Source organism: Octodon degus, unplaced genomic scaffold (assembly GCF_000260255.1).
Source record: "Octodon degus isolate 3935 unplaced genomic scaffold, OctDeg1.0 scaffold00037, whole genome shotgun sequence".
Classification (NCBI taxonomy): Eukaryota; Metazoa; Chordata; class Mammalia; order Rodentia; family Octodontidae; genus Octodon; species Octodon degus.
The window spans coordinates 12296632-12310818 of NW_004524613.1; the positions used below are offsets into that span (position 1 = coordinate 12296632).

At 39.7% G+C, this 14187-nt stretch overlaps 1 protein-coding gene and 2 pseudogenes across 9 annotated transcripts in view; 2 read left to right on the plus strand and 1 right to left on the minus strand.

Annotated features, from left to right (window-relative positions):
* The window catches only part of Zhx3 (zinc fingers and homeoboxes 3), a 223036-nt gene that overhangs the window by 163596 nt on the left and 45253 nt on the right, over positions 1 to 14187 (minus strand). The gene's annotated exons all lie outside the window — the stretch shown is intronic.
* On the plus strand, positions 3910 to 5323 carry LOC101563901 (annotated as a pseudogene).
* LOC101564296 lies at positions 9602 to 10468 on the plus strand (annotated as a pseudogene).

Consider the following 14187-nt stretch of genomic DNA (forward strand, 5'->3'; position numbering starts at 1 on the left):
TGTGACTCTCCTTAGGCCCACTCTATGTCATCGATCACTTTCCTCTTTGGCCCCATAATCTTCTTGATCAGAAAATTTGGGACACTACCGAGGTACGTGATGTTACAGTACAAGTTCTCATATGTAGGATGCACTTTGAATACTTGGAGACTGAATCCAGTAGTAAGTGATCAGAAGATCCCATCAGCTCAAATATCAGCAAGGATGGTCAGAATAACATCTATGACTCTCATGGTATAAATTTTGTCAAAAATTCTTCCAGAACCAGAAAGCCCTGTACCATCACAGATGGAAAGGTGGTGGTTTGGTGTTTTTTTTTTCCCTCAAGACTGCCACTGCCTGTCTGAGTTACTTTCCTCTCATTTTTTTTTTGGGGGGGGGAAGGGTCTACAGGGTGTTCAGGATCTCACTACTAGATCAGACTCATAGTGATCTGCCTGTTGACAGCCTCCCAAGAGGTGGGATTACAGGCATGCACTACCACGCCCAGTCTCAATTGACATCTCAGTGTGCCCTGGGGGCAGGGCCAGCTTGGCAGGCCTGGGGATTGAACCCCTGGTCCCCATGCCTGTTTGCAGGCACTTTAATCCACTGAACTATTTGGCCAGCCCTAATGAATCAAGGCAATTTTCCATCATGTTGCATCTATGTGACTAACATTCTGAAAAGGAGGTAAAATACTTGATGTGTTCACATATACTTTTTTAAACAAAAGATAAACATCTTTAAAATTGTATAGGAACATATCAATGAATTTAACTAATTCTCAATACTTATAATTACACAGAGAATTCTCTCACGTTTCCTTACTCTAACCTCTAAGCTAAATTTAATAACTCATGCATGTAAACCCAGCACCTGGGAAGCTAAAGCAAGAGGATCACACACGTGAGACTAGGTTGGGCAACTTAGGAACTAAATGAGAAACAAGAAATAAAAGGACTGGACATATAGCTCAGTGAAAAGGCCCTAGACTTCATCCCCTACACTGAAGGGGAATAAAATATACCTTTGGCATATCTTAAGAGCAGAAAGTACAATGTAAACATGGAAATGTATAGTTTTAATGTGTGAAGAAATTTCCTGATTGTAAGAATCATACAGATTCAATACGGGCAGTCTATGGCCATACCACCCTGAATTCACCCATTGTCATCAGATTCAACACAGACAAAATGGAAAATACTGATGTGTATATAATACTCTAGAAGAAGGGAACTCATAATCATAGCATAAAGAAAATTAAATGTTACCCCCAAAATATCTGCTAACCAGAGATATGCACTATCAGCATTATATGCGCGCACACACACACCCCACAAATTTTAACCCCAATGAGACCATGCTGCATATACTAGTACTTTTTTCACTTAAATATACATAACAACATTTTCATATTATAGAGCATTTTGCTCCATGTTACCAGTATTAAACATTTTCAAATAATTATTGGCCATTCACATTTTCCATGTGAAATAGGCTGGGAATTTTAACAATAGTACTTATTCTCCATTCCAGATTATGATGCACTTTTTTTTATAATGCACTTATTATAAAAACATAGAAAATAACAACAGGCAAAGACAATGGAGAAAAACTCACATAATTCACATCATAACATCTGTGACTACTAAGTTTTGCATTTTTTATAAAATTTATATTTTGGATAAATCTGTTTTTAAAGCAGATGTTTTTCACTTAGCATTATGGCATGAGTGTTTTCCCTGTCATTAAAATCTTTTTAAACATTTACTTTGATTAGCTTCACTTTGCTAAACTTTGTTAGCTACTTGGATTTGTCATAATGTAAAAATTATCTACTGTCTGACATCTGAATTTGTTTTGTTTACTTTATATCATCTTTGCATACTGTCTTCACCCATGATTAGTTCCTTAAGATAAACTGCCAGAATTTGAATTCCTGAGTTAAAGAATATAAATGTTTAGGGTCCATACTGCCCAACTGCATTGTAAATTGTGTAACTTATTTTGCAAGAAAAATATTTTTATAAGAAAAAAATTATATATAAGGATATCTGTACTCTACACCCTTTATAGCATTCAATTTCTCATTTCTCTCACATTCTCCATCCCTTATATAGTCTCTATTATAGCCTCCCCAATCAATACACATCTGCTAATTTGATGAGAGAAAAACAGTATCTTAGAACTTTAAATGTATTTTTACTAATAGAATGAAGTCGCTTTTCCATTTGATTAAACTACCACATAGAATAAACTGGAAAGTTATCAACAGGAAAACTGTGTTACAACTTTTAAGATGAAAAAGACTTGGCACCAACTGATGGCAGTGCTCACCATGTAAAGGAAGCTTCAATTAGAACCAAACAAAACAAGGGACTTCTAATTGTTATTGTGCCTGTGGTAATACAAACCCAAATTAAGAGACAGTAGAAGATGAAGTGGAAGTACAAGTGAGCCATGCATTGTTAAGAGAATAATTAAAGGTCTGGGAAATAGCATTCTTCAATGTTCTCAAAAGGACTAAGCTGTGAAAACAGTTTTCTAGAAGAAAGTGCGATGAGCTGTAGAGGACGACCCATATAGGTGCTTTAGAGAACACAAACAGTGCTACAAATAATAATGCACATACCTGCCCAAAAGTCAACTGCCTCTCAACACAGTACTTAGCAGCACTAGGACTCTGAATTTTCTTTGGGGTGTGTGTGTATGTGTGTGTGTGTGTGTGTGTGTGTGTGTGTGTACACCCATGCACACACATGTGGTCCTCACTATTGAACCTCATATACGCTGTGTAAGCAAACAATCTACCCCTGAACTACTTCTCCAGTCCTGAATTTACTTTTGAAAGAACAATAATATTCATTTCAACTAACAGAACGTACCACAGTTACCACTTTGATTACACAGTACAACCAAGTTCTCACTCTGGCTGCACATAAGAATCATCTAGGGAGCTCTTAAACTCTTGATTGCTTACGCATCCCCACAATCCAATTGAATCAGCATTTATAAGAGGAAATGAGCCTGGGCAATTGAATACTCTCTAGATAATTTAATATACCCTTAGGATTGAAAACCACTGATGTAGAACGTCATGTGAAAATAGATGCTATTTAAATTTACTATATGCTTACAGAGAAAGGCTCAAATAAATGGCTCACCTCTTGTTGGAAATAAGCTGATGGTGTTGAATGGAAAAGTGCTCAAGATGAAGTCTATTAGTAAAAAGTGCTCAAGATGAGGTCTACTAGTAAAGGCCATGTAATATATAGTCTTGAAGATAATGTTAAGAAATATAAACATTACCAACTAAGAATCAAATATTGAAAAAGGCAACAGATTCAAGGTGACACTAAGTTGAACAGAGTAACCAGGTCCAGAGGAAATAAGAGTTAACAAAGAAAGCAGAAAATGTTGTTAATATTTTCTGAAACATCTAGAAGGTACCATTTCAAAATTCATATGAAGTGCCAGGCATGGTGGCACACACCTGTAATCCTAGCAGTTAGGAGGCTGAGTCATGAGGATCACTACCAGTTCTAGATCAGCCTGGGCTACAAAGTGAGTTCAAGGCCAGCCTGAAATGCATGGAGCCCTATTCTAAAAAAGACAAAAAAAAAAAAAAAAAAAAAAAACCTACTAAGACTGCAGGTGCAATACCAAAAAATCCTTGCTTCAACTATCACATCCAAGACAGTCTTCACACATGCCAACTATCTGTTCCATGCACATGTCTCACTTATATTGACAGTACATGTGCCTACTTTTTCTTTCTTTTGTGTGTCTTTTCACCTCTCTTCCTATTTTGTCAAGAGCTTCCTACTACACTGTACAACATGAACTTAGCAAAGAAATAAGATATCAATAAAATATCGAGAAGTGACCGAAACCTGCATCGCTGCAGAAGCTGAGACTGCGTGAGCCATGGTGGGGAGATCCTAGCGGCGCAGAGCCACACGGTGGGCAGCTGTGCAAGCCAGAGGTGGTCGCACCGCAGCAGACGAAAATGAAGATGATTTAGGTGGGCCACCCTCACCCCGGGACCCCAGCTACTATCAGGACGAGGTACATGACTTCCATGAGGCCCAGGCCCGGGCAGCCTTAGCCAAGGGATGGAGTGAGGCAGACAGCAGCGAGGAGGAGGTGTTAGCTCTAGATGTCGATGAAGACAGAGAGAGTACGGAGGTGGAGGAGGAGGAGCAGGAGAAGGAGGAGAGTGATGGGAGCTCTGTGCAGAGTGAGGCTGAGGCCTCTGTAGATCCCAGTCTGTCTTGGGGTCAGAAGAAGAAACTTTACTACGACACAGACTATGGCTCCAAATCCTGAGGCTGGCAGAATCAACATGAAGTAGAGGAGGAGGAGCAAGAGGAAGAGGAGAAGGCACAGATCATTCAGTGGCGCCTAGCCCAAGCCCTACAAGAGGATGATTTTGGAGTCTCCTGGGTGGAGGCCTTTGCGAAACCTGTGCCACAAGTCGAAGAGGTTAAGACACAGGTCGTGAAGGATTTGGCTAAAGTTTCAGTGAAAGAAAAGCTCAAGATGCTGCAAAAGGAATCTCCAGAGCTCTTGGAGCTGATAGAAGACCTAAAAATCAAGTTAAGAGAAGTGAAAGATGAGCTAGAACCATTGCTGGAGTTGGTGGAGCAAGGATTCATTCCACCCGGAAAAGGAAGCCAAGACCTGAGGACCAAGTACAATCTTTACTTGAACTACTGTTCTAACATCAGTTTTTATTTGATCCTGAAAGCGAGGAGAGTCCCTGCACATGGACATCCTGTCATTGAAAGGCTTGTTACCTACCAAAATCTGATCAACAAGCTGTCAGCTGTGGATCAGAAGCTGTCATCGGAAATTCGACATCTAGCTGTCATCGGAAATTCGACATCTACTTACACATAAGAATTGTGCTGTAAAGAAAGAACTGAAGCCAAAATCTAAACTCACCAAAGCCAAGCCTAAGTCTGCTTCAAAGACTTCAGCTTCTAAAAATCTCTCTGATGATTCAGATTTTGATAAAGATTCTGCACTGAAATACTATAAAGAAACAGAGGACAGGCAGAAGTTAAAGAGAAAGAAAGAAGAAACCAATGCTCAAGAACTGGCTCATGAAGATCAGTATTCTAAGAGAGCCATTACCTATCAGATTGCTAAAAATAGGGGACTCACACCTACGAGAAAAAAGATCGATCGCAATCCCAGAGTGAAACATAGGGAGAAGTTCAGGAGAGCCAAAATTCGAAGAGGCCAGGTTCGTGAAGTTCAAAGAGAAGAGCAACGTTATAGTGGTGAATTATCAGGCATCTGTGCTGGAGTTAAAAAGAGCATTAAGCTTAAGTAAAATGCATGCTTAATTAAGGTTTTTGGCAATCATGTTAGATTAATAAATTTTTTAACTAAAATGATTGTTTTGATATATTAAGTTTAAAAGTTAATGCCAAGGAAGGGGGGGTGTTACTGCTTACTTTATGTGCTCTTTAGTTCTTATTGAAGTCATTAAGAGTTGAGGGAAGAAGTAAAGCCATGCTGTTATGTTGAGCTGTAGGGGACTCAGGTCAACAATTTCTGATCTTACCAGTCAAGTGGAAGACCCAATACTATTATGGGCTACTGGACTCTTTTAGAATATTTTGCTGAGTTTACACAGCTATAATATTCAAATAACGGAGCTTAACAAAAAAGAGCATACAGATGAATGTTTATTTTGTATCTGTGTATTCAAAGTGGTTAGGATAGATATATAGTTACATTCTCTTAACGAATAGAGTGATTTGTTCTAATGGTGTTTGTAAATAGGATATCATGTCCACATCTTGTAGAACAATTAACCACTAGGAAGAATGTATGCAATGTGTTAATTATTGTAACTGTCCTACCAATTTTATTTGAAATTGTCTCATTGCTATTTGTTTATCAATAAAATTATGGGGAAAAAAAAGAGTTCTGGAGCAGTATGAAGATGGTTGGGGAGACGACTGCTGAAAAAAAGATGTGCATTATTTTGTAAGTTTTAGCCTGGTTTCCCGTTCAGTTAATTATGGAGTGTTAATGGAACTTAAGCACTTGTGTAACTTTTTACATAAGTAGACTATACCTTAGGCAACGTGTAAGACAGTGTATAGAAGTAGTTCTGCCATATATTTACCTAGCTACGCTATTTGGGCTCGATGCTTATTAATCTGTGAGTCTAATGTTGAGGGTGATTTTGTATATGTTATGGTAAAAGTATAGGAATAAAGAGAAACTTTGATAACAAAAAGGAAAAGGAAAAACAATTTGTGAACATTTTCTAATAGTCCTTCATATGATAAAAGTGAAAATTCCATTTCTGCCCTGGTTTGCAGTCATTGCTGAACTTTTTTAAAGATTTAAGCGGCAGCTTTAAGAGGTAACAAAAGTCAGTGACATTAGTCCCTGTATTGAGGGAAATGTTGATACTTAATTTTAAGGTGTTTAGGATGATGCCAGGGAAGAAAATGAGAGGCCTGGCAAAAGAAAGCACAGAACTCTTAGCTCTGCCACCACTTATTCATTAAATGTGCTATAACGGCTATCAAAAAAAAAAATATCAACTATGTAATGGGTGCCTAGAATAGACATCAATATCAACTATTTACTTCTTACAAACCTGAAAGATAACATTAAAAATAAAAACCTATGTGAGGGGCTGAGGAGATGGCACTTGCCTGGCCTGAGTTCAATCCCCCATTCTGGAAAAAAAAAAAAAAAAAACCCTATGTGAACTACAATGTAAACACAAATGTCCATCATAGAAATAAGCTTTGCTTTCACATCCAAGGCAATCTTCATACATAAATAATTGCATATTCCATATACAAGGATTGCTTATACTGACAGCACAGATGTTTTGTTTTCCTGTTCTTTCTTGTAGGGCTCAGTTGACATTTTTCGGTTTTCCTGTTGTCATAGTAGGGCTTTGTGATGCTGTGCCTGCCCGTTCACCTGTCAGCTCACCAGTGTGCTCCACAAGGTTTTTGATTAATTCCCTGGGAAGAAACATTTTGTTTCATCTGTGCTATACATGACTTTTTATGAGGTCCAGTGCCAATCCTCTAAGAAAATCTCTCCATGGTATTTTGCACTTGTTATTTGTTCTGTAAACTATCAAACTATTTATGCTACATGTTTAGGATTGAGTAAAACAGGGTTGGTGAGATAGCTCAGCGGAGTTAAGTGCCTGCTTAGGCAAGGTCAGGGACCAGGCTCAATCCCCAGTCTTGCATGGTGCGCCAGCCCTGGACTCAGGGCACGCTGAGCCAGCAACCAAGTCCAGGTGTGGTGGCACACACCTATAATCCCAGCACTTCTGAAAACAGAAGGATCACTATGAGTCAGAGCTGCTCAGTGAGACCCTGCACCAAATACATAAAAAAGACTGAGTAAAACATAACCATTGGCCAATGCTTTGTGTTTCAGGTAACATCATAATTGTTGCATAACTCATCAACAATATCTATTCTACCTTTTCTTTTGTTGTTGAAAGTTTTCATTTCGGTTTCCATTTTGTCAAGGTCTTCTGAATCTAGGATATCTGCATTCCTTTTCTGTCTCAGAAACTTTGGCTCATGGGGCCAATATCACTGTTATCATCACCACGATCCACCCCCACCACTCTTCTGTGATGACAGCATGTATTTTATCATAATGGGTCATCTTCGTCATCCATGAATGAGTAACCTGATGATTCACTTCTGACCTCCTCCAAAACTTGCACATCTGGTTTTTCATGTGCCGTTGTATTGATTTGGGCTACTTCTACCAGAAAAATCAAAAGAAAGCTTTGTTTTAACAGATCCTGGACTTTTGTGGGTTTATTCTGTGATGCTTAGGAAAATACATGCAAAACAAAGTTACACAGAGCATAAGGTGGAGGAAAATGCCATTTTGCCACTACTGCACATGTGCTATTTCTCACACCAAGTGGGTAAACACACAGATTACTCCCTATATCCCTCAGGAAAAGGTAATGAGATGTACAGCTGGCTACTATTACACTAAACTACAAACTTTCAGTATAAAAGTAAGGGGTGGGAGGCTGGGGAGATGGCTCAGTCGAATAAGCGCTTGCCTGGCAAGCACAAGAGCCTGAGTTCAATCAAAAAAAAAAAAAAAAAAAAATTAAGGAATTGAGCCTTGACCCAGTCTTGTGTACCTGGTTAACTGTAAAGGCAAAATAAAGTTAATGGGGGAAAACAAGAGCATTATGAATTTTAATACCATGTAATTTGGGTAGGAGGAAGAAACTCAAACTTGTACCGCAACAAATTAATTTTTTTATTTTTTTTCCACAATTTTATTGAGAAACAAAGAGCAACAGCAAATTAAATTTAAATCCACAAAATAAAAAGATGACATGGGACACAAAGAACAGCATTAAAGAAAGAAGTAAAACAATTTAAAGTTCTATAATTACTGATAAAATAGATGTGAGGTGAACCTGAAGTGCTAATAAGAATTTTGAGAAGAGGTACAATATAGAAAATCAATAGGAAGCAAAAACAAACTGGGAACATGAACAACAAGCTAAAAGAATATATAGACTTAAAGTCTGCTATTATCTGTAGAGACAACATAGATGCTACTTAAATTTATATGCTTCAATGAAGTATTACTCAGCTATAAAGAAAGATAAACTTGAGGTTTTTATACATAAAGGATGCAACTGGAGAATATATGCATAAGTGAAATAAATCAGACCCACATGTGTAAATATTATATTCTTTCCCTAGTGTAAGAACCTAAAAGAGTACATAAAATCTGAAAAGTACAACAGATGTAGTAAAAGGGAAAGAAATTGAACATAAGGAATTAACAACTGGGATGAAGGAAATGAGAAAAGATAGGGGAAAAAGAAGGGGAGAAATCATCTATGTATATACACAGGATAGCTAAGATGATTATACTACTGATTTCTACCAATTTTTTTGAAGGTAGCATCTAATGCTTAAAATTTTTACTTTGACCAATTTTATATGTTTATATTTGTAATCTGAGCAACTACATTGAAGACAGAAATGTGCGATATAGAAACTATTAAATACCTGTCTTTTTTAAAATTGCGTATCATTTCTAATGTCTCATATGTTATTTTTCTATTCTCATTAAAAGATCTGAGAAAGATTATCATATTGTCTGATAGAATATTTGGATATTACAGGTTATTATAATATTTGAAACTTTAAAATATATTTTCTGAATTTATTAAATAAGAACAATTCTGAAGAGCTTAAAATAAATACATTTTAGACGCTTATAGAGAAAGTTAAGTTCAAATAACTGGATGATCGTTTCCAGAAAATAAAACAGTGCTCAAGATGAAGTTTATGGGTGCTCTGTGTTGGTCGATGACAGGTTGGTTGCGAAAGCAGGCACTGTGCAGAGGGGCGAGGCTATACTGCAGTGGCAGCCCTGATGGGCCGGCAGGGCCTGGAGTAACAGGACGTCACTGTAGAACTTCCTCACTGATATGGTGCAGTCCAAACAGAGGCCAGCTGCTGCACCACCCTGCAGCTCTGAGGAGGCCACACCGCTCGGAGCCCGCCAAGCCTTTGCCCAATACCGATCCCAAACAGCCTGGCTGGCCTGATCTTGCTAAGCGCAGGCAGGCAGCACTAGCCCCTATGGAACAAGGAGTCCCCTCCACAAGGTCATGAAGCTGTTGGAGAACTCCAGTTTTGAGGCCATCAACTCACAGTTAACCATGGAGACTGGAGATGTCCACATCGCTGGCAGGGTTGAGAGCTACTCATGTAAGATGGAGGGAGACAACAAGCACATGTTCAAGCAGTTCTGCCAAGAGGGCCAGCCCCATGTCCTGGAGATACTGGCCCCAAATCGGACCTATGGCCTCAGCCCCAGCAGACTGAGCAAGAGCCAAGGTGGTAAAGATGAGGGCTCCCTCAGCAATAAGTGCAGCCAAAAGACCCTCTTCCATCTGATCGCCACTCTCATGAGTCCTTCAGGCCAGACTATGACTTCAGCATAGCTGGAAGCCATGAGTTCAGCGGGGAGCCCAGCCTCAGCTGGGTGGTGAATGCAGTCAACTGCAGCCTGTTTCTGCTGTGTGAGAGTACTTCAAGGACATGAAGCCACAGCTTTGGAATGCAGTGCATGAAGAGATCTGCCTGGCTGAACGCAACATCTACAGTTATAATCCAGACCTGGACTCAAACCCTTTCAGGGAGGATGGTAGTCTCTGGTCCTTCAATTATTTCTTCTACAACAAATGACTGAAGCAAATTGTCTTCTTCAGCTGCTGCTCTATCAGTGGTTCTACCTACACACCTTCAAAAGCAGGCAATGAACTGGACATGGAACTGCGCAAGGAAGAGGTGGAGGCAGAGGCAGTAAGGGTGGGGGTGAGGAAACCAGCACCGTGGAGGACACGGTCCCAGTGATCTGTATGTGATGAGAGGAGCAGGGGTTCCAGCTTCATTCAGCTCCAACCAATACCTGGACCTGCCCACCATGAGGGGCCCCAGAGCCTCCCCAGCTGACGGCCATACCCTGGCGCTACCACAATCCTGGTGATGCGCAAGGTCACACCCACCTACCCTTTTGGCACCAGCCTGTGGATGTCCACTCACCCCTACAGGATCCTATTACTCATGCTGTGGCTGGACTAGACAGCACAGGGCCTTGTGAGAAGAGTGACTGCCCTGTCCAGATGGACTGTCGTAAGCAGGGATGGACCACAGAGTTTATTTTTATATTTCCTACTGGGTCTTCAAACTCCAGCCCGAAGGATCAGTGTCCTGAGGCTCCACAAGCAGTCCTTAGTGGTCAGTGGCTCTGGTCTTGGGCCAGCCCCTGGTGCCTATTTGTCCCCCCACTTCCCCAAAAGGACTGCGTGCACTGAGTGTTACTTTGCTGCAGTTCATTTGTTTTCAATAAAAGTTTCTGTAACTTAAAAGAAAAAAAAGATGAGGTTTATAAGTACAAGGCTATGTGATAACAGACTTGAAGACAGAGTTAGGGAATTTAAATATTTATTCTCAGTGCAAAAAGAAGTCATTTTATGGGGTCGGGGAGATGGCTCAGTAAAAATAAGCGCTTGCCTGGCAAGGGCCTAAGTTCAATCTCAAGTCCCGGCAAACAAACAAACAAAAAAAAGTCATTTTAGAGTTTTAAGCAGGACACTAACAGCTGACCAAGATTTCAAAAATGACATTTCTGACTGAAACGTAGAACATATGAAAGGAGAAAAACAGTAGCAGCAGAAAGAGGAGGCAGAAGGCTATCAGAGAAGTTCTGCATGAATCCTACCTTAAGAGTGCTATGACAAATTATGCTGCTATAAACATGGGTACACATTTATCACTGTGGTATGATGTTTTCAGTTCTTCTAGAAAAGTACCCAGGAGGGGAATAGCTGGGTTGAATGGGACCTCTAATCTTAAATTTTTTGAGGACTCTCCACACTGCTTTGCATAGTGATTGTACCAGTCTGCATTCCCACCAACAGTGGAGGTTTTTCCCCAGAGCCCCTCCAGCATCTGTATTGGTTGACTTCTTGATGACAGCCATTCTTTCTGAGATAAGATGGAATGTCAGTGTTGTTTTAATTTGCATTTCTCAAATGATCAATGATGCTGAACATTTTTTTCATATATTTATTTGCCATTTGTATTTCTTCCCCTGAGAAATGTGTATTCATCTTAGATGCCCAATTTTTGATTGGGTCTTTGAATTTGGGGGTGTTCATTTTTTAAATTCTTTATATTTTCTAGATAGAAGTCCTTTTTCTGAGGCACTTGGCTAAAAATTTTTTCCCCAACTCATGCGTTTTCTTTTTACTCTGTTGGTGCTTTCTTCTGACATGCAAAAACTTTTCAGTAAGATGAGATCCCAAAGCCTGGTGAGTGTGTGGGAGAGCTTCGGGCTACCAAGCGCCCATAGGACCAGTCAGGTCCAAGCCCAGGTGAAGCGTGGGTAAGACCTTCTTCCACCTCCTTGGGACCGCCCACCACCACTCCACAGTCCCCCCACTCCACGCCCACCAAGTGAGAACTTCTGCCGTGTTCTCGGGACCCCCAGATCCAGCCCTAGCCTAAACCTGGTGAGTGTGTGGGAGAGCTTCCTCTCCCCCCTACTCCACTTTGTCCCCTTCAGACTCAGCTCAGTCCTGGCATACAGGCCTGGGGTGAAACTGCACCTGCAGTGCCTGCAGAGAGTATAAGGGACAGACCCAACCAGCTAGTCCAGGAGCAGAACATCTTGCTAGAGGGGCACAACAGGTTCACTCCCAAGGTTAGCAGCAAGAAGTAGCCAAGCACAGCAGCCAGACCCAAGCCAGACACAGCTGGATAAATTCAAACTCTGTAGATCTGCACCTGAACTTCAGTAGTTACTAAGGCTATAACTTCACCAAAGCTCTACAACAAAGGTCATAAGACAGTGCTATATAAAATGACAACAAGAAGGAGCAAAATGCAAACTCAGACCCCAAGCCCACCCATAACAAGTGCAGAGGACACTAACACAGAACAAATTGGGAATCACACAGCTGAAATCAATGAATCAACAGCTTTTGAAATAAAGAAACAACTGCAGAAAGGTATAGAGGAACTCAGACTGGAAATGAAAAATGAAATCCCTGAATTAATAGTATCTGCAGTAAAGAATCAAATGCAGAAACATATGGAGGAAACCCAATGCCCAACCAGAACAAGTGCAGAAGAAACTAGCTCAGCTGAAATGTATGAATTAATAGTGTCAAAAGTAAATAAGCAACAGCAGAAAGATATAGAGAAACTCAGAGTGGAATTATTTTCTGAAATAAAAAAAGAATTCTCTAAACTCATAGCATCTGAAGTAAAGAATCAAATACAGAAACATAGGGAGGAAACTCAATCTGGAAAAAAAACTCTGCAGTAAAAGAATTAATAACTGCTTTTGAAAAAGACATTGATAAAAAAATAGAGGAGATTAGAAAAATGACGGATTCCCTGAATGAGCAATACAGGAAAGAAATAGATCACATGAAGCAGAGTCAAAGAGATATAGAGGAACTTAAAATCTCAATCACAAGCTTGCAAAACTGTCTGAGTGAAAGTGAGGACAGAATTTCAGATCTTGAAGACGCTGGTGCAGCTAGTAAAAAGGTAAGAAAAAATCTCTTGAAAACAACTAGGATGCATGAAAAAATAAGTCATCGCTTGTAAGACAATACAAAGACGAGCAATGTGAGAGAAATAGGCATCAATGAGAAAGAAGGAGTCAATACAAATGATACAAAAAAAAAAATATGGGCAGAAGTAATAGCAGAAAACTTCCCATATATGAGGAAACAATCTGACACCCAGGTAACCGAAGCATACAGAACACCAATTAACCTCAACCCAATTAAAAACACACCGTAGTCAAGATCCCAGAAATCCAGCACAAAAATAATATACTGAAAGCTGCTTGAGAAAAGAAGCAGATCACATTCAAAGGAAAACCCATCAGAATTATGGCCAACTTCTCTTCACAAACCATGACAGCAAGAAAAGCATGAAGCAGAATACTTCAAGTCCTCTATGAAAACAAATTCCAGCCCAGACTACTATACCTTGCAAAACTCTTTCAAGTTTGATGGAGAAGTGAAATACTTCCATGACAAAGAACAACTAAAGAATTTCATGATGACAAAGCCAACCCTACACAGGCTCCTGAAAAATATTCTAGAGAGGGACCAAAATGATCAGAACTCCACGAATGATATCAGAAGCAACCAACTAAATAGGGCAAACAAACACAAGAGAAAAAGGAGTAAACAACAGGTAAACAGCATGCCAACCGTAAGTCAACACATCTCAATTATAACCATCAAGGTAAATGGACTCAATTCACCAGCTAAGAGAAATAGACTAGCACAATGGATTAGCAAACAAAATCCAACAATATACTATATACAAGAAACACATTTAACTCATAAAGAAATTCATAGGCTGAAAGTCAAAGGATGAAAAACAATACTACACACACCAGCACCTCAGAAAAAAGGAGGGGTAGCAATCCTATTCTCAGACAGTCTCAACTTCAGACCAACAATGATCAAGTGAAATAAAGAAGGCTACTATATACTGGTTAGGGAAAATTCAAGAGAAAGAGGTAACACTCATAAATATGTATGCACCAAACACGGGAGCACCCAACTATATAAAGCAAATTTTAATGGACATGAAAAATCTAATATCCAAT